General features: G+C 39.5%; 1 protein-coding gene and 1 non-coding gene across 5 annotated transcripts in view; both read right to left on the bottom strand.

Annotated features, from left to right (window-relative positions):
- WNK3 (WNK lysine deficient protein kinase 3) overlaps positions 1 to 19,433 on the bottom strand; it is a 177,668-nt gene that overhangs the window by 7,192 nt on the left and 151,043 nt on the right. The gene's annotated exons all lie outside the window — the stretch shown is intronic.
- Positions 9,395 to 9,466, bottom strand: TRNAS-GGA. Its single transcript has one exon. It is a non-coding gene; the product is annotated as a tRNA-Ser (tRNA).

The raw sequence follows: 19,433 nt of genomic DNA, 5'->3' as shown, positions 1-19,433 counted from the left end.
TAGTCTGTACATATATATTCTATACATGTATCATAATCTTCTATACATATTATCAAGTGCAAGCATTTCTGCCCACACAGCTAATCTGGAGGAGTATTTCTGTGCTCATTCCCCTTTAGTTTCTATTAAAAAAACGTGTTACAAAGAGCTAAGATTGGATGTCATTCATTTACGAACATTTCTGTACTAATGGAAAACCCAGTGTCAGGATTTTTCCTGTGTACAAATCTGGTGGAACAAGTGATCTTGAGCACTCAACTGGTGGTCAGTGATGGCCGCTACACTAATGCTACAATTGCCAACAAGTGGAGGATGTATTTATTTATTTATTTTTATTGAGGAAACATTGATCTACAACATTATATGTTTCATATGTACAACATTGTATTTCTACTTCTGTATACCTTACTGAATGTTGTTCAGTGCCTATGTTTTATATATGGAAGGAACATTTATTGATTGATTTCATTTAAAAGTTATTCATGTCATATTAAAGTTCACAAACCAGAAATTACCCAACCAATGCACATTAAAAGAAATACACTTCATTCTTTTACAAGTGGTTGACCAGTTTTCCCAGCACCACTTGTTAAAGAGATCGTCTTTTCTCCATTGTATATTCTTGCCTCCGTTGTCAAAGATAAGGTGTCCATAGGTGCGTGGATTTACCACTGGGCTTTCTATTTTGTTCCCTTGATCTATATTTCTGTCTTTGTGCCAGTACCATACTGTCTTGATGACTGTGGCTTTGTAGTAGAGCCTGAAGTCAGGCAGGTTGATTCCTCCAGTTCCATTCTTCTTTCTCAAGATTGCTTTGGCTATTTGAGGTTTTTTGTATTTCCATACAAATTGTGAAATTATTTGTTCTAGCTCTGTGAAAAATACTGTTGGTAGCTTAATAGAGATTGCATTGAATCTATAGACTGCTTTGGGTAGTATACTCATTTTCACTACATTGATTCTTCTGATCCATGAACACGGTGTATTTCTCCATCCATTAGTGTCCTCTTTGAGTTCTTTCATCAGTATCTTATAGTTTTCTATATATAGGTCTTTTGTTTCTTTAGGTAGATATATTCCTAAGTATTTTATTCTTTTTGTAGCAATGGTGAATGGAATTGTTTCCTTTATTAGTGTACAGGAATGCCAGGGATTTCTGTGTGTTGATTTTATATCCTGCAACTTTACTATATTCATTGATTAGCTCCAGTAATTTTCTGGTGGAGTCTTTAGGGTTTTCTATGTAGAGGATCATGTCATCTGCAACTAGAACACTTTCTAACACCATAAACAAAAATAAACTCAAAATGGATTAAAGATCTAAACGTAAGACCAGAAACTATAAAACTCCTAGAGGAGAACATAGGCAAAACACTCTCTGACATACATCACAGCAGGATCCTCTATGACCCACCTCCCAGAATATCGGGGGAAAAAAAGCAAAAATAAGCGGGACCTAATTAAAATTAAAACCTTCTGCACAACAAAAGAAACTATAAGCAAGGTGAAAAGACAGCCTTCAGAATGGGAGAAAATAATAGCAAATGAAGCAAGTGACAAAGAATTAATCTCAAAAATATACAAGCAACTCCTGCAGCTCAATTCCAGAAAAATAAACGACCCAATCAAAAAACGTGCGAAAGAACTAAACAGACATTTCTCCAAAGAAGACGTACAGATGGCTAACAAACACATGAGAAGATGCTAAACATCACTCATTATCAGAGAAATGCAAATCAAAACCACAATGAGGTACCACCTCACGCCAGTCAGATGGCTGCAATCCAAAAGTCTACAAGCAACAAATGCTGGACAGGGTGTGGAGAAAAGGGAACCCTCTTCCACTGTTGGTGGAAGAGGGTTAACTTCAAAAGTGCTCTTTTAATATTCATTTCTTATTGATAAAATGAGTAAAGTCAGAGTTTAGTCCTTGGTGTTCTTTTTTGTTTTTCACCCAAGTTAATTCCTACATTCAGGTAGTTCCAGTAATCATCCAACTGCAAATGTTTCCATCTCTTTACCTCAAATCTTGATCTTTCTTCAATACAACCTCACATACACTCCCAAATGTGTTTTTCCAATTCAACTTCAATAAATTATTCAATTAAATACACTTATCATTGTGTTAGTATGACAGTTTGCCTGATACCACATTTTCTCCACTCAGACTAAGACCCTTTGAATCTCCTCACAAACACACATATCCAGTTTATCGCCACATCATAGCAATTCATCCTGTACTACATCTGTTATCTATTTTCACTTCCATAATTCTCTAAACTCTTAATTATCTCATACATGAACTGCTATGATGGCAATGATCTACATAGATTGACTCCCTGGCTCTAGCTAACACACTCTTCAAAATGACATCAGATTCAGTTCAGTTCAGTTCAGTCGCTCAGTTGTGTCTGACTCTTTGCCACCCCATGAACCGCAGCACGCCCTGTCCATCACCAACTCCCAGAGTTCACTCAGACTCACATCCATCGAGTCAGTGATGCCATCCAGCCATCTCATCCTCTGTCGTCCCCTTCTCCTCCTGCCCCCAATCCCTCCCAGCATCAGAGTCTTTTCCAATGAGTCAACTCTTCGCATGAGGTGGCCAGAGTACTGGAGTTTCAGCTTTAGCATCATTCCTTCCAAAGAAATCCCAGGGCTGATCTCCTTCAGAATGGACTGGTTGGATCTCCTTGCAGTCCAGGGGACTCTCAAGAGTCTTCTCCAACACCACAGTTCAAAAGCATCAATTCTTCGGTGCTCAGCCTTCTTCACAGTCCAACTCGCACATCCATACATGACCACTGGAAAAACCATAGCCTTGACTAGACGGACCTTTGTTGGCAAAGGAATATCTCTGCTTTTGAATATGCTATCTAGGTTGTCATAACTTTCCTTCCAAGGAGTAAGCGTCTTTTAATTTCATGGCTGCAGTCACCATCTGCAGTGATTTTGGAGCCCCCCAAAATAAAGTCTGACACTGTTTCCACTGTTTCCCCATCTATTTCCCATGAAGTGATGGGACCGGATGCCATGATCTTCGTTTTCTGAATGTTGAGCTTTAAGCCAACTTTTTCACTCTCCTCTTTCACTTTCATCAAGAGGCTTTTGAGTTCCTCTTCACTTTCTGCCATAAGGGTGGTGTCATCTGCATATCTGAGGTTATTGATATTTCTCCCAGCAATCTTGATTCCAGCTTATGCTTCTTCCAGTCCAGCATTTCTCATGATGTACTCTGCATATAAGTTAAATAAGCAGGGTAACAATATACAGCCTTGACGTGCTCCTTTTCCTATTTGGAACCAGTCTGTTGTTCCATGTCCAGTTCTAACTGTTGCTTCCTGACCTGCATACAGATTTCTCAAGAGGCAGGTCAGGTGGTCTGGTATTCCCATCTCTTTCAGAATTTCCCACAGTTTATTGTGATGCACACAGTCAAAGGCTTTGCCATAGTCAATAAAGCAGAAATAGATGTTTTACTGGAACTCTTGCTTTTCCCATGATCCAGCGGATGTTGGCAATTTGATCTCTGGTTCTCTGCCTTTTCTAAAACCAGCTTGAACATCAGGAAGTTCACGGTTCACATATTGCTGAAGCCTAGCTTGGAGAATTTTGAGCATTTTGGAATCCCTGGTGGCTCAGAGGTTAAAGCGTCTGCCTGCAATGTGGGAGACCGGGGTTTGATCCCTGAGCTGGGAAGATCCCCTGGAGAAGGAAATGGTAACCCACTCCAGTATTCTTGCCTGGAGAATCCCATGGAGGGAAGAGCCTGGTAGGCTACAGTCCACGGGGTCGTAAAGAGTCGAACACGACCTAGCTACTTCACTTCACTTTACTAGCATGTGAGATGAGTGCAATTGTGCGGTAGTTTGAGCATTCTTTGGCATTGCCTTTCTTTGGGATTGGAATCAAAACTGACCTTTTCCAGTCCTGTGGCCACTGGTGAGTTTTCCAAATTTACTGGCATATGGAGTACAGCACTTTCACAGCATCATCTTTCAGGATTTGAAATAGCTCAACTGGAATTCTATTCCCTCCACTAGCTTTGTTCGTAGTGATGCTTTCTAAGGCCCACTTGACTTCACATTCCAGGATGTCTGGCTCTAGGTCAGTGATCACACCATCGTGATTATCTGGGTCATGAAGATCTGGGCCATCAGATTAGTACCAGTTAAATGCTGTTTTCAGCATTTCATTCCTCTGCTCAAAGAAAACCCCTCAAACCCAAACTTTAATAGTTTCTTAGAACAATAGTGGGTTTTCAACTTGTTTTGGTGGCAAAGTCCTTGGTAGTCATCATTATCTTTGCAGAGCATGCAAACATTCATTATCTTATTTATTATCCTTAAACATTATATCATTAAGCTTAAATACATAATAAAGTGCTACTGCTGCTGCTAAGTCGCTTCTTCATGTCTAATTCTGTGTGACCCCACAGACGGCAGCCCACTAGGCTCTGTCGTCCCTGGGATTCTCCAGGCAAGAACACTGGAGTGGGTTGCCATTTCCTTTTCCAATGCATGAAAGTGAAAAGTGAAAGTGAAGTCGCTCAGTCATGCCTGACGCTTAGTGACCCCATGGACTGCAGCCTACCAGGCTCCTCCGTCCATAGGATTTTCCAGGCAAGAGTACTGGAGTGGGGTGCCATTGCCTTCTCTGAATAAAGTGCTAGATTAGATATATTATCTTACATCAAACTACAGCAATTTTTTTAAAGTGTGGGGAAAAACCTGCTAATGTTATGTCCTCCATTTAACTCAACTGTTATATTCTCTTTCTCCCAAATAAATCTTAACAGTTTATGATTTGCATTTCTTTGTATCATGCAGTTCTACCTACGGACAATACTCTTCACACTCCACTTTATCAATTTTAATCCAGTCCATTTACCTTTCAACACCAACTCAAATCCTATTTCCTGAATGAAATAGTCTCAGACCACTATTGCCTTTAGATGATCTCCTGTTGCCTCCTTTCAATCCAGTGCAGACACAATTTCTGGTATTGAGAAGCAATGCAATATAACAGTGAAGAATCAAGGCTTTGGAGTCAGATCTGCTTAACCCCAGTAACTTTAGTCTCCTTGTCTGTAAGGACAGACTTAGTTCTAACTAGTTGGGAGATGTTTTGAGGACTGAGATTAAGTAATGTGATTATGGGCTTCCCTGGTGGCTCAGAGGTTATGCTTCAGGGCTCCCAAAACAACTCACAGATTCAGTGATTTAACAGAAAGTCTTACAGGACTCAGCATATAGTTGTATTCACAAATGAGTTTACTAGCGCAAAAGGATGCACAATAAGATCAGCAAAGGAAAAATACAGAGGAATCTAGAGAAATTCATGCACAGATTTCCTTATGCTCTCTTCCTAAGGTGAGGGAGCATTCTTGAGTATGCTGCTTTCTCTCAGCAACAAAAAATACAGCAACATATGGGTAAGTATCTGGCCAGGGAAGACCAACAGAGACTCAGGTTTTTGTTAAGACTCAGGTCAAATAAGCACTTTTTGCCTAGCATGAACCAAACTACCAGACTCTAAAAGAGTCTTTATTCAGCATAAATCACATGATTTGTACCAACAATCTAGGCAAAGTGAGCTATACTTATCAGGGAAGAAAGGGAAACCAAATTCCTACACAACAGCCAAAGTCCAACCTCGGAAACAGGCCTTCCTAAAGACAGCAGTCTTCTATCTACTATATTAACTCTTTTCAGCATAGTTTAGCACAGTGCTCACATTCAATATTATAAGTTAACCACATACCTGCATTGTAAATACCATTACATTGCAATATGCATCATTTCATGTTTCTCAAAATAGGTATAACTCCGGGCAGACAAAGATGGATATGGATCTTAGTATATATGTTAAGGCAGTGCTTCGTAAAATGTATTCTGTGCAAAGTAGGTTCTCTGGTAAAACTGTTTGAGGAAATGTACATTTATTCCCTTTCGTGAAAATTCTCAATACATATTAGCATATTAAAGGATCTAAGAGGTTCTACAGAGGAAAAATGATTTTTATATGATTGACTCCAACATTTCCTATTTGACCATACAACACCTATTAACTCCTTGCTGACAGCTTATAAAATGCTGTGCTAAGGCCAACAAATGTGTTCATTAATCATGGCCAAATAGGGAAAATATTAAACATCAGCAAGCTTTGAAGGAAAGCTATTAGAACTAGACATATGAAATCACTTGGTTCTGTGATGGTCCACGAAGTAATACAACCACTAGAAGCTATGTGTGGAACACTCTATATTTGCAAACTTGTCTTTAATAGATTCTTAAAAGAAAGAAAAAATGAAAATAATTTAGCTTCCGTTTAGGGAAATAATATTTTCATATTAGGTATGCTTAGGAATTAACCTAAATATTTTAATAAATAAATTATTTAAATGGAAGCTTAATAGATACTCTCATTTCTACCTGATGAAAAATAATTTCTGTCTTCCAGCATGACAGAGTCAGGTTATCAAATTCTCTCCCTCAAAAGCAGTAATAAAACTGGACAAAACTCTCGAAAACAATTATTTCAACAATCTGGAATTTGGCCAAAGGCATGCAACAAAATCAAAAGTGTTATTCATGAACACCACTCAACTTTTAAGAACTATGTAATCTGTGGCGTTTTTGCCCAGGACTGCTCCTGTTAACTCTGCATCAGCTCTTTTTGAACAGCAATTCAAACACAATGGCGGTGCTGCGGCGCCAGAGTGGCCCAGACAACATACCCCACGTCCAAGGTCAGGAGCAACGGGTACACTCTGCTGAAGCAGCCATGAAGAGATACCCCACGTCCAAGGTAAGAGAAACCACAGTAATACAGTAGGTGCTGAGAGAGGGCATCAGAGGGCAGACAGACTGAAACTACAATCACAGAAAACTAGCCAATCTGATCAAATGGACCACAGCCTTGTCTAACTCAATGAAACTAAGCCATGCCGTGTAGAGCCACCCAAGATGGATGGGTCATGGTGGAGAGTTGTGACAAAATGTGGCCCACTGGAGAAGGGAATGGCAAACCACTTCAGTATTCTTGCCTTGAGAACCCCATGAACAGTATGAAAAGGCAAAAAGATAGGACACTGAAGATGAACTCCCCAGTTCAGTAGAAGCCCAATATGCTACTGGAGATCAGTGGAGAAATAACTCCAGAAAGAATGAAGGGATAGAGCCAAAGCAAAAACAAAGCCCAGCTGTGGATTTGACTGGTGATAGAAGCAAGGTCTGAAGCTGTAAGAGCAATTATGCATAGGAACCTGGGATGTTAGGTCCATGAATCAAGGCAAATTGTAAGTGGTCAAACAGGAGATGGCAAGAGTGAATGTCAACATTCTAGGAATCAGCGAACTAAAATGGACTGGAATGGGTGAATTTAACTCAGATGACCATTATATCTACTACTGTGGGCAAGAATCCCTTCAAAGAAATGGAGTAGCCATCACAGTCAACAAAAGTGTATGAAATGCAGTACTTGCATGCAATCTCAAAAACGACAGAATGATCTCTATTCGTTTCCAAGGCAAAAAATTCAATATCACGGTAATCCAACTCTATGCCCTGACCAGTAACGCTGAAGAAGGTGAAGTTGAATGGTTCTATAAAGACCTACAAGACCTTTTAGTACTAACACCCCAAAAAGATGTCCTTTTCATTATGGGGGACTGGAATGCAAAAGTAGGAAGTCAAGAAACACCTGGAGTAACAGGCAAATTTGGCCTTGGAATACAGAATGAAGCAGGGCAAAGGCTAATAGAGTTTTGCCAAGAGAATGCACTGGTCATAGCAAACACCCTCTTCCAACAACATAAGAGAAGACTCTAAACATGGACATCACCAGATGGCCAACACTGAAATCAGACTGATTATATTCTTTGCAGCCAAAGATGGAGAAACTCTATACAGTCAGCAAAGAGAAGAAAGGGAGCTGACTGTGGCTCAGATCAATTCAGACTTAAATTGAAGAAAGTGGTGAAAACCACTAGACCATTCAGGTATGACCTACATCAAATACCTTATGGTTATACAGTGGAAGTGAGAAATAGATTTAAGGGACTAGATCTGATAGACAGAGTGCCTGATGAACTATGGATGGAAGTTCATGACACTGTACAGGAGGCAGGAAGCAAGATCATCCCCAAGAAAAAGAAATGCAAAAGGCAAAATGGCTGTCTGAGGAGGCCTTACAAATAGCTATGAAAAGAAGAGAAGCAAAAAGTGAAGGAGAAAAGGAAAGATATACCCATTTGAATGCAGAGTTCCAAAGAATAGCAAGTGGAGATAAGAAAGCCTTTCTCAGTGATCAGTGCAAAGAAATAGAGGAAAACAACAGAATGGGAAAGACTAGATATCTCTTCAAGAAAATTGGAGATACCAGGGGAACATTTCATGCAAAGATGGGCTCAAAGGACAGAAATGGTATGGACCTAACAAATGCAGAAGATATTAACAAGAGGAGGCAAGAATACACAGAACTGTACAAAACATATCTTCATGACCCAGATAATCACAATGGTGTGATCACTCACCTAGAGCCAAATATCCTGGATGTGAAGTCAAGTGGGTCTTAGGAAGCATCATTATGAACAAAGCTAGTGAAGGTGATGGAATTCCACTTGAGATATTTCAAATCCTGAAAGATGATGCCGTGAAAGTGCTGCACTCAATACTCCAGCAAATTTGGAAAACTCAGCAGTGGCCACGGGACTGGAAAAGGTCAGTTTTCATTCCAATCCCAAAGAAAGGCAATGCCAAAGAATGCTCAAACTACTGCACAATTGCACTCATCTTACACGCTAGTAAAGTAATCCTCAAAATTCTCCAAGCCAGGCTTTAGCAATACGTGAACCGTGAACTTCCAGATGTTCAAGCTGGTTTTAGAAAAAGCAGAGGAACCACAGATCAAATTGCCAACATCCACTGGATCATTGAAAAAGCAAAAGAGTTCCTGAAAAACATCTATTTCTGGTTTATTGACTATGCCAAAGCCTTTGACTGTGTGGATCACAATAAACTGTGGAAAATTCTTCAAGAGATAGGAATACCAGACCACGTGACCTGCCTCTTGAGAAACCTATATGCAAGTCAGGAAGCAACAGTTAGAACTGGGCATGGAACAACAGACTGGTTCCAAATAGGGAAAGGAGTACGTCAAGGCTGTATATTGTCACCCTGCTTATATAACTCATGCAGAGCACATTATGAGAAATGCTGGGCTGGATGAAGCACAAGGTAGAATCAAGATTGCCCGAAAGTGAAAGAAAGTGAAGTCGCTCAGTCCTGTCCGACTCTTTGCAACCCCATGGACTGCCCCCAGGTTCCTCCCTCCATGGGATTCTCCAAGCAAGATTACTGGAGTGGGTTGTCATTTCCTTCTCCAGGGGATCTTCCCAACCCAGGGATCGAACCTGGGACTCCTGCATTCCAGGCAGATGCTTTAACCTCTGAGCCACCAGGGAAGCAGGGACGAAGATTGCCGGGAGAAATATCAATAACCTCAGATATGCAGATGACACCACCCTTATGGCAGAAAGTGAAGAGGAACTAAAAAGCCTCTTGATGAGAATGAAAGAGGAGAATGAAAAAGTTGGCTTAAAGCTCAACATTCAGAAAACAAAGATCATGGCATCTGGTCCCATCACTTCATGGGAAATAGATGGGGAAACAGTGGAAAGAGTGTCAGATTTTATTTTTCTGGGCTCCAAAATCACTGCAGATGGTGACTGAAGCCATGAAATTAAAAGATGCTTACTCCTTGGAAGGAAAGTTATGACCAACCTAGTTCAGTTCAGTTGCCCAGTCATGTCCGACTCTTTGCAACCCCATGAACTGCAGCACACCAGGCCTCCCTGTCCATCACCAACTCCCAGAGTCTACCCAAACCCATGTCCATTGAGTCAGTGATGCCATCCAACCATCTTATCCTCTGTCGTCCCCTTCTTCCTGTCCTCAATCTTTCCCAGCATCAGGGTCTTCTCAAATGAGTCAGCTCTTCGCATCAGGTGGCCAAAGTATTGAAGTTTCAGCTTCAACATCAGTCCTTCCAATGAACACCCAGGACTGATCTCGTTTAGGATGGACTGGCTGGATCTCCTTGCAGTCCAAGGGACTCGCAAGAGTCTTCTCCAACACCACAGTTCAAAAGCATTAATTCTTCGGCACTCAGCTTTCTTTATAGTCCAACTCTCACATCCATACATGACCACTGGAAAAACCATAGCCTAGACAGCATATTAAAAAGCAGAGACATTACTTTTCCAATAAAGGTCCGTCTAGTCAAGGCTATGGTGTTGGAATTGTCTGATAAATACTCTAAAGCAGCTATTATAAAAATGCTCAAATAGGTAATCACAAAAACTACTGAACCCAATGACAAAACTGGAAATCTTAACAAAGAAATAGAAGAACATATATGAAATTTTAGAACCAAAAAATATACAAAAATGGTAACAACAAAAAACACCCACCAAAAAACCTCCTTGGATGAACTCAGTAACAGAAGGGAGATGACAAAAGAAAATTCAATTTTTCCCAGCTTTATTGAGATAGCACTGCATAAGTTTAAGGTATACTGCATAATGATTTGAACTAGAATACATTATGCAATTATTACCACAATAACTTTAGTGAACATCCACCATCTCATATAGATAACAAAGTAAGAGAAAAAAATGTCTTTTTCTTGTGGTAAGAACACAGATTTACCCTCTTAACAACTTTCATAAAACATATAGCAGTGTTAATTGTGTTAATCATGTTATACATTATATCCCTATTACTTATTTATCTTATAACTGGAAATTTGTACCTTTTGCCCATCTTTGTCACCACAAAAATATATTGCATTTTTATTGACTATATTTTTCATACTATATATTTCATCCCTATGACTCTTTTAATTGTAACTGGAAGTTTGTACTTCTTAATTTCCCTCACCTAATTCACTCATTCCACCCACTCCACAAAAAGTTCAATTTAAACAACAGAGAAATAATACTGAAACTCAAACATGCACAGAAAGTAAGGGACCTACGGGACAAAAGCAAAAAGTCTAAAATTTGTGTCATCAGAGTCTTAGAAGGAGAGAAAAAAAAGAGCATGATAAGAAAAAAATATCTGAAGAAATATTTGCTGATAACTTGCTAAATTTGGCAAATGATATAAATCCACATATTCAAGCAGCTCAGTGAACTCAGAACAGAAATAAACACAAAGAACCTCATGCCAACATACATACTAATTGCTGAAACAGAAATAATTTTCATAAAAATTATTGAAAATTAAAGAAAAGAAAAATTCTGAAGGCAACCAGAGAAAAACAATGTAGGAATTTTATACAGGAAAACAATGACTCAAATTTCTATGGATTTCTCATTATAAATCATGGACACTAGAAAGAAGTGGACTAATATTTTTAAAATGCTAAAAGATACGTGTCAACCCCAAATTCTGTATACAGCAAAAATATCCTTCAGGAATCAAAGTGTGAAAAAAGACATTCTCAGATGAAAAAAAGTTAAAAGAATTTGTCACCAGTAGATCTGTTCTAAAAGAGTAACACTAAAGGAAGGGTTTTCCAGGTTGGGCAGTGATAAAGAATCTGCTTGCCAATGTAGAAGATGCAAGGGATACAGGTTCAATCCCTGGGTGGGTTAAGATTCCCTGAAGTAGGAAATGGCAACCCACTCCAGTATTCTTACCTGGAAAATTCCATGGACAGAGGAGCCTAGCAGGCTATAGTCCATGGAATCTCAGAGTTGGACGTTACTGAGCATGTGTGTGCATGCACACACACACACAGGAAGACCACTATAGGAAGGGAACTTATAAAAGTAGGAAACATGAAAGAGCATGAAATGAAGGCAGACATACAGAAATGGTATATCAAATACCCTGAAACCCAAATGAAACCCAAGTGAAAATGAAAATTATAATTCAGTGTGATACAGCTTTCCATATATGTAGATGGAATACACAAGATAATTATAAAGAATAAAGAAACCTATATGAATGTAAGGTTTCTACATTCCCCTTGAAGTAGTAAAAGATTGATTTTAGGTAGACTGCAAAGCTATAATCCCTAGAACAACCACTTAAAATGTAAAAAGAAATGAAGAAAAAACATAATAGATAAACTGAAATGGAATATTAAAAGTACATTTGAATAAACCAAATGAGGGTAGAAAAGGAGAAGGAATGAAAAATATGAACAGAAAACATAATTAAAATATGACCGACCAAAATCCAAACATACTGATCATTACATTCGCTATAAATGGCTTAAAAATAAATGAAAAACAAAGACTGCCAGAATGGATTCTTTTTCATGTGACCGTAAGTTATTTGCAAGAAACTCACTTCAAATGTAATAATATAGACAGATTAAAACTAAAAGGATGAAAAAGATATGCCATGCAAATACTAACCAAAAGAAAGATGGAAAATGGGTATTTAATATCAGACAAAGGAGACATCAAAGCAAGCAAAAATAATTAAGAGTAAAGATGGATACATAATACTAAAAGAATTAACCAAGAAGATAAAACAATGCTGTGTTTGTAACTGCAGCCTCAAATACATGAGGCAAAAACTGATAGAACTGAAAGGAGAAAGAGACAAATCTACAATTACAGTTGGAGTCTTCTACACTCTTCTCTCAGTCAACAATAGAAGTAGTAATGTGGTTTGGGGAGAGAGTGGGTGGGATGAATGAGGAGATTGTGACTGGCATATATACATCTCTATGTATAAAACAGATAGCTAATGAGAACCTACTGTATAGCACAGGTATCTCTACTCAATGGCCTCTGGTGACCTAAATTGGAAGGAAATCCAGAAAAGACAGGATATTTGTATACATAGAGCTGATTCACTGTGCTACATAGCAGACTGATACAACATTGTAAAGCAACTATACTTCAGTAAAGATTTTAAAAAACAATAGAAGTAGTGCATAGCAAATGAGCAAGGATATAGAATAATTGAACAATACCATTCAAACATCTAGATCTAACCAACATTTATAGAAAACTCTACTGAACAACAACAGGGTTTACTTTATTTTCAAGTGCACATGAAACATTCACCTAAATAAACCATATCTTGGGTCATAAAACAAATCAGAACAAATTGAAAGTAATCAAAACCACTGAAAATATATTCTCTGATCAAAATGAAATTGAAGTACAAATTAGTAACCAAGATAATAAGAAAAATCCCAAAACATGTGGAAATTAAACATAACCAAATAAACATGGAAGAAAGAGGAAGTCTCAAGAGAAGAAAAAATTTGGAACTGAAAAAGCCCCCAAAATACAGCATATCAAAACATAGAGGCTCTAGAGAATAAAGACTAAAACTTAGTGTGTGGAAAAATTTTAAATCACTTAGGAGGTAATAAGATCCCAGGATAGGATGCATTTGTCAAAAAATATAGAACTTTACAGCAAGGAGATCAAACCAGTCAATCACAAAGGAAATCAGTCCTGAATATACATTGGAAGGACTGATGCTGAAATTGAAGCTTCAATACTTTGGCCACCTGATGCAAAGAACTGACTCATTGGAAAAGACCCTGATGCTGGGAAAGATTGAAGGTGGGAGGAGAAGGGGACAACAGAGGATGAGATGGTTGGATGAGCAAGCTCTGGGAGTTGGTGATGGACAGGGAAGCCTGCTGTGCTGCAGTCCATGGGGTTGCAAAGAGCTGGACGTGACTGAGCAACTGAACTGAATGATAGAACTTTACAGCAGAGAAAGCCAACAAAATATTGGAATGAAATGTATGAAAATTTTAAAAAATCATTTAGGAGGTCGGGAATCCCAGGATGGAATCCCAGAATGTAACAAAAGAACCTAATCATATTAAGTTCAATTCAGTTCAGTCGCTCAGTTGTGTCTGAATCTTTGTGACCCCATAGACTGCAGCATGCCAGGCCTCCCTGTCCATCACCAACTCACAGAGTTTAAACTCATGTCCATTGAGTCGGTGATGCCATCCAACCATCTCATCCTCTGTTGTCCCCTTCTCCTCCCACCTTCAATCTTTCCCAGCATCAGGGTCTTTTCCAATGAGTCAGTTCTTCACATCAGTTGGCCAAAGTATTGGAGTTTCAGCTTCAACATCAGTCCTTCTAATGAATATTCAGGACTGATTTCTTTTAGGATGGACTGGTTGGATCCCCTACAAATGTATAATAGAATCTCACATAAAGGAGTAGAGGAACAAGTGCTGACCTACATAACTTTGGAAATGAGTGGCACCGTTAATATTAAAGGCAAAAGAAACTATACATAAGCACTGCATTCTAGTTGATAAAGGTATTTCCAACTGGGTTACAAATTAACAAATCTGAAACCACTATACATTATACTGAAATTGAACAATTAAATAAAGGGAAAGGGGATGGTGAGAGCCTCTCACTGTTGGACTGGGAGGTTATAGATAAACAAGAGAAAGCTATATAATCCATATGGTAATGGATTAGAGTTGGAGATAATAATATCAATGTGTATTTAATATAGATACAGATAGTTACATACAGAAATATTCATAGACATGGATATATATGAGTTAATATGCATATTCTTTATCTGTCAGCTAAAAGAATCTAGAAGCAATGACATCCCAGAAGCAAGGAGTACACCAAGCACCCAGATCTTGGTTTCTAATCTGTTCTCCAATAAAATGATTTATGGTTCCTTGTGGAAACAATGGCTTCTAGGAGCAGGAAATATACAAGATGAGCTTGGAGAGTCTTCTGGTGTCTTTGTGAAAGTGTTGCTCAGTCGTGTCCAACTCTTTGCCACTCCATGGACTGCAGCCTGCCAAGCTCCTCTGTCCATGGAATTCTCCAGGCAAGAATACTGGAGTGTGGATGAAACTGGAGCCTATTATACAGAGTGAAGTAAGCCAGAAAGAAAAACACCAATACAGTATACTAATGCATATATAGGGAATGTAGAAAGATGGTAACAATAACTCTATATGCAAGACAGTAAGAGAGACACAGATGTATAGAACAGTCTTTTGGACTCTGTGGGAGAAGGCGAGGGTGGGATGATTTGAGAGAATAACATTGAAACATGTATATTATCATATGTGAAACAGATCGCCAGTCCAGGTTTGATGCATGAGACAGGGTGCTCGGGGCTGGTGCACTGGGATGACCCAGAGGGATGGGATGGGGAGGGAGGTGGGAGGGGGGCTCGTGATGAGGAACACATGTACACCCATGGCTGAGTCATGTCAATGTGTGGCAAAACCACTACAATATTGTAAAGTAATTAGCCTCCAATTAAAATAAATAAATTAAAACAAACAACAACAACAAAAAAAAGACAAAATAAATCCACTTCATACCTTTCAAAAAAAAAAGAATACTAGAATAGGTAGCCATTCCCTTCTGGAGGGGATCTTCCTGATCCAGGGATCGAATCCTGTTTTCCTGCATTACAGGCAGATTCTTTACCTTCTGGGCCACCAGGGAAACCCATGGACTGTAGCTCTTTCCTACTCCAGGGGATCTTTCTGACTCAGGGCTTGAACCTGTGTCTCTTGCATCTCCTGCATTTGCAGGCAGATTCTTCACCACTGTGCCACATGGGGTAAATCTGCTACTGCTACTGCTAAGTCGCTTAAGTCATGTCCGACTCTGTGCGACTCCAGAGATGGCAGCCACCAGGTCCCCCATCCCTGGGATTCTCCAGGCAAGAACATTGGAGTGGGTTGCCATTTCCTTCTCCAATGCATGAAAGTGAAAACATAAAGTGAAGTCGCTCAGTCGTGTCTGACTCCTAGCGACCCCATGGACTGCAGCCTACCAGGCCCCTCTGTCCATAGGATTTTCCAGGCAAGAGTACTGGAGTGGGTTGCCATTGCCTTCTCCGAGGGTAAATCTAGGCAGGGCTAAAGATCAGAGTCCATTCTGTGTCTCACTTTCTCTGCATGGCCCAGCAAATATTTGTTTTTCCATCTTCATGGGAAATGCCTTACTCCCCTTTGAAGTTCCCCCAACATCTTCTTTTGTCCTTAGCTAAAGATGGTATTTAAGGTGAGGGCTTCAGTGATTTTGGTCAGTTATTTAGTTTTCCTGGGTCTCTCCTATAATTAGGTCTCTCTCCTAGTAAAAGTATACATGTTATTAAAATTTTGTTTGATTTTCTCCTATTGTTTCATGTTAATTTAATTCTTAGACCAGTCAGAACCTAGAAGGAAAGAGAAAAATTTCTTCCCCCCAACAATGGTAAGTAAAGAAGTGTTCAAAAACAAAATTCTTCAAAATAACTGACTAGTACTCCTCAAAATTGTCAGGTCATTAAAAACAAGGAAAGTCTGAGAAACTGTTAAGCCAAAAGCAGCCTAGGATACATGACTGCTAAATATAATGTGGTGTCCTAGATGAGATCCTGGGACAGAAAAAGGATACAAATAAAAACTAAGGAAATGAAAGTAAAATATAGACTTCAGTTGACAATCATATATTAAGACTGATTCATTATTTGTGACAAATGTACCATACTAATGTATAAGATGCTAATAATTGGGGAAACTGGGTGTGAGGTGTATGGAAACTTTCTGTACTATCTTAATAATTTTTCCATAAATCTAAAACTATCCCACCAAAATAAAGCTTAATTTTAAAAAATATTAGTAGATGCAACAAAGTAGTGCTTTTAAGGAAAATTTATAGCATCAAATACTTGTATTTTTTAGCATGAAATGCTTGTATTATAAAAAGAAAGGTCTCACATCAAAAATCTAAGCCTCCATTTTAAGAAACCAGAAATAGAATGAAATAAAAACAAGGCATGTATAGGGAAGGAAATAATAAAGATAAGAGCAGAAATCAATGAAATTTAAAATTGGAAAACAACAGAGAAAAGCAATAAAAGCAAAGCTGGATCTTTGAAAAGATTAACAAAATTGATAAACCTCTATCAAGACTAACAAAGAAAAAAAAAGAAGACACAAATTACAAATATCAGGAATGAAAGGAGTGATATCACTACAGATATCCAAGACATTACAAAGATAATAAGGAACAACTCTAAACAAAAATATTCAGCAACATCGATGAAATGGATCAAGTTCTCAAAAACCACAAACGATCAAAACTAACCCAATAGGAAATTTATCACTACTGCATAATCCTATAACTACTATTCAAGAATTTGCATAATCCTATAACTACTATTCCAGAGAAGGCAATGGCACCCCACTCCAGGCTTCTTGCCTGGAAAATCCCATGGACAGAGGAGCCTGGTAGGCTGCAGTCCATGGGGTCGCTAAGCGTCGGGCACTACTGAGCGACTTCACTTTCACTTTTCACTTTCATGCATTGGAGAAGGCAATGGCAACCCACTCCAGTGTTCTTGCCTGGAGAATCCCAGGGACAGGGGAGCCTGGTGGGCTGCCGTCTTTGGGGTCGCACAGAGTCGGACATGACTGAAGTGACTTAGCAGCAGCAGCAGCATAACTACTATTCAAGAATTTGAATTTGCAGTTATAAACCTCCAAAAAATAAGTCTTCTGGGCCCACATGGTTTCACCTGAAAATTTTTCGAGACATTTAAAGAAGAAATGATAATTCAACACAAACTTTTTCAGAAAACAGAAGAAGAGGGAGGAGAAAGCCTTCTAAAACTGCAGAGTAAGGACCTAGCTGAACTTACTTTTAAGACAATGAAAATATGGGCAAAACAACTAAAACCAACCATTTCAGAACTCTGAGAATTGTCCAAAGACCCAAAGAACAAAATAAAATTCATTTACCCAGGACAAACTACTGAGGTCTGTGACATTTTAAACTGTGGCAGTTCACATTCCTGCTTTCTCCTCAGCTCAGTGTCGCAGTAGCCAAAACCCAGCACTGCAACAATGGAGAAAGAACTCTTTTGAGCTCTCTTCTAAGCACCTGTGGTGCTCGAGAAGACTCAAGAGTCCATTGGATTGCAAGGGGATCAAACCAGTCAGTCCTAGAGGAAATCAACCCTGAATATTCATTGGAAGGACTGATGCTGAAGCTCCAATACTTTGGCCACCTGATGCAAAGAGCTGACTCACTGGGAAAGACCTTGATGCTGGGAAAGACTGAAGGCAAAAGGAGAAGGGGGCAACAGAGGATGAGATGGTTAGATAGCATCACTGATTCAGTGGACATGAGTTTGAGCAAACTCTGGGAGATAGTGGAGTACAGAGGAAGCTGGCATGCTGCAGTCCATGGGGTCACAAAGAGTCTGACAAGACTTAGTGACTGAACAACAATAACAACAAAAGCACCATCCCTAGAGCAAAATCAATATTTTGTCCAACAACCTGGGGAAATCTCTATTCAGAGTGAGGTACATGTTTGATTTCACGCAGAGTTCAGTTCAGCCCTGCCAGGCATAGGTATGCGGCAGTTGGGAAGAGGTAGGGAGCTACCTCCAGGACATTGCTGAAACAATAGGAAAGTGCTTGGCAACAACTCAGATGCTTAAGACTATGATTTCAGTTGGGGCAAATAAGAGCCTGATCTACAACTTAAAAAGAATGTTAGATAGCTCAGTTGCTAAAGAATCTGCCTGCAATGCAGGAGACTCTGGTTTGATTCCTGTGTTGAGAAGATCCCCTAGAGAAGGGAAAGGCTACCCACTCTAGTAATTTTGGCCTTCCCTTGTGGTTTAGCTGGTAAATAATCTGCCTGCAATGCAAGAGACCTGGGTTCGATCCCTGGGTTGGGAAGATCCCCTGGCTACCCACTCCACTATTCTGGCTTAGAGAATTCCATGGACTGTATAGTCCATGGGGTTCCAAAGAGTTGGACACTACTGAGTGACTTTCACTTTTCAGGACAACTAGATGACCATAAGAAACTTTAAAAAACCTCTGTCATATCCCCAGGAATGTAAACATATGCCAGGACAGGAAAGACCTGAAACAGGAAAAGGGACAAGTCACTTTAATTCTGACTGAACTTGAGTTCATGGGCAAGCAGGAAATAAACTGCAAATATGCCTTGCAAACTGAAGCGTGAAGGTGTGCCTTCTCACAGAAATTTCCTTGGCAACAAAAACCAGACAGATCAGATCAGATCAGTTGCTCAGTCGTGTCCGACTCATTGCGAACCCATGAATCACAGCACGCCAGGCCTCCCTGTCCATTACCAACTCCCAGAGTTCACTCAGACTCATGTCCATCAAGTCAGTGATGCCATCCAGCCATCTCATCCTCTTGTCGTCCCCTTCTCCTCTTACCCCCAATCCCTCCCAGCATCAGAGTCTTTTCCAATGAGTCAACTCTTCACATGAGGTGGCCAAAGTACTGGAGTTTCAGCTTTAGCATCATTCCTTCCAAAGAAATCCCAGGGCTGATCTCCTTCAGAATGGACTGGTTGGATCTCCTTGAAGTCCAGGGGACTCTCAAGAGTCTTCTCCAACACCACA

Source organism: Bubalus bubalis, chromosome X (assembly GCF_019923935.1).
Source record: "Bubalus bubalis isolate 160015118507 breed Murrah chromosome X, NDDB_SH_1, whole genome shotgun sequence".
Classification (NCBI taxonomy): domain Eukaryota; kingdom Metazoa; phylum Chordata; class Mammalia; order Artiodactyla; family Bovidae; genus Bubalus; species Bubalus bubalis.
This window is presented reverse-complemented; position numbering and strand designations above follow the sequence as displayed.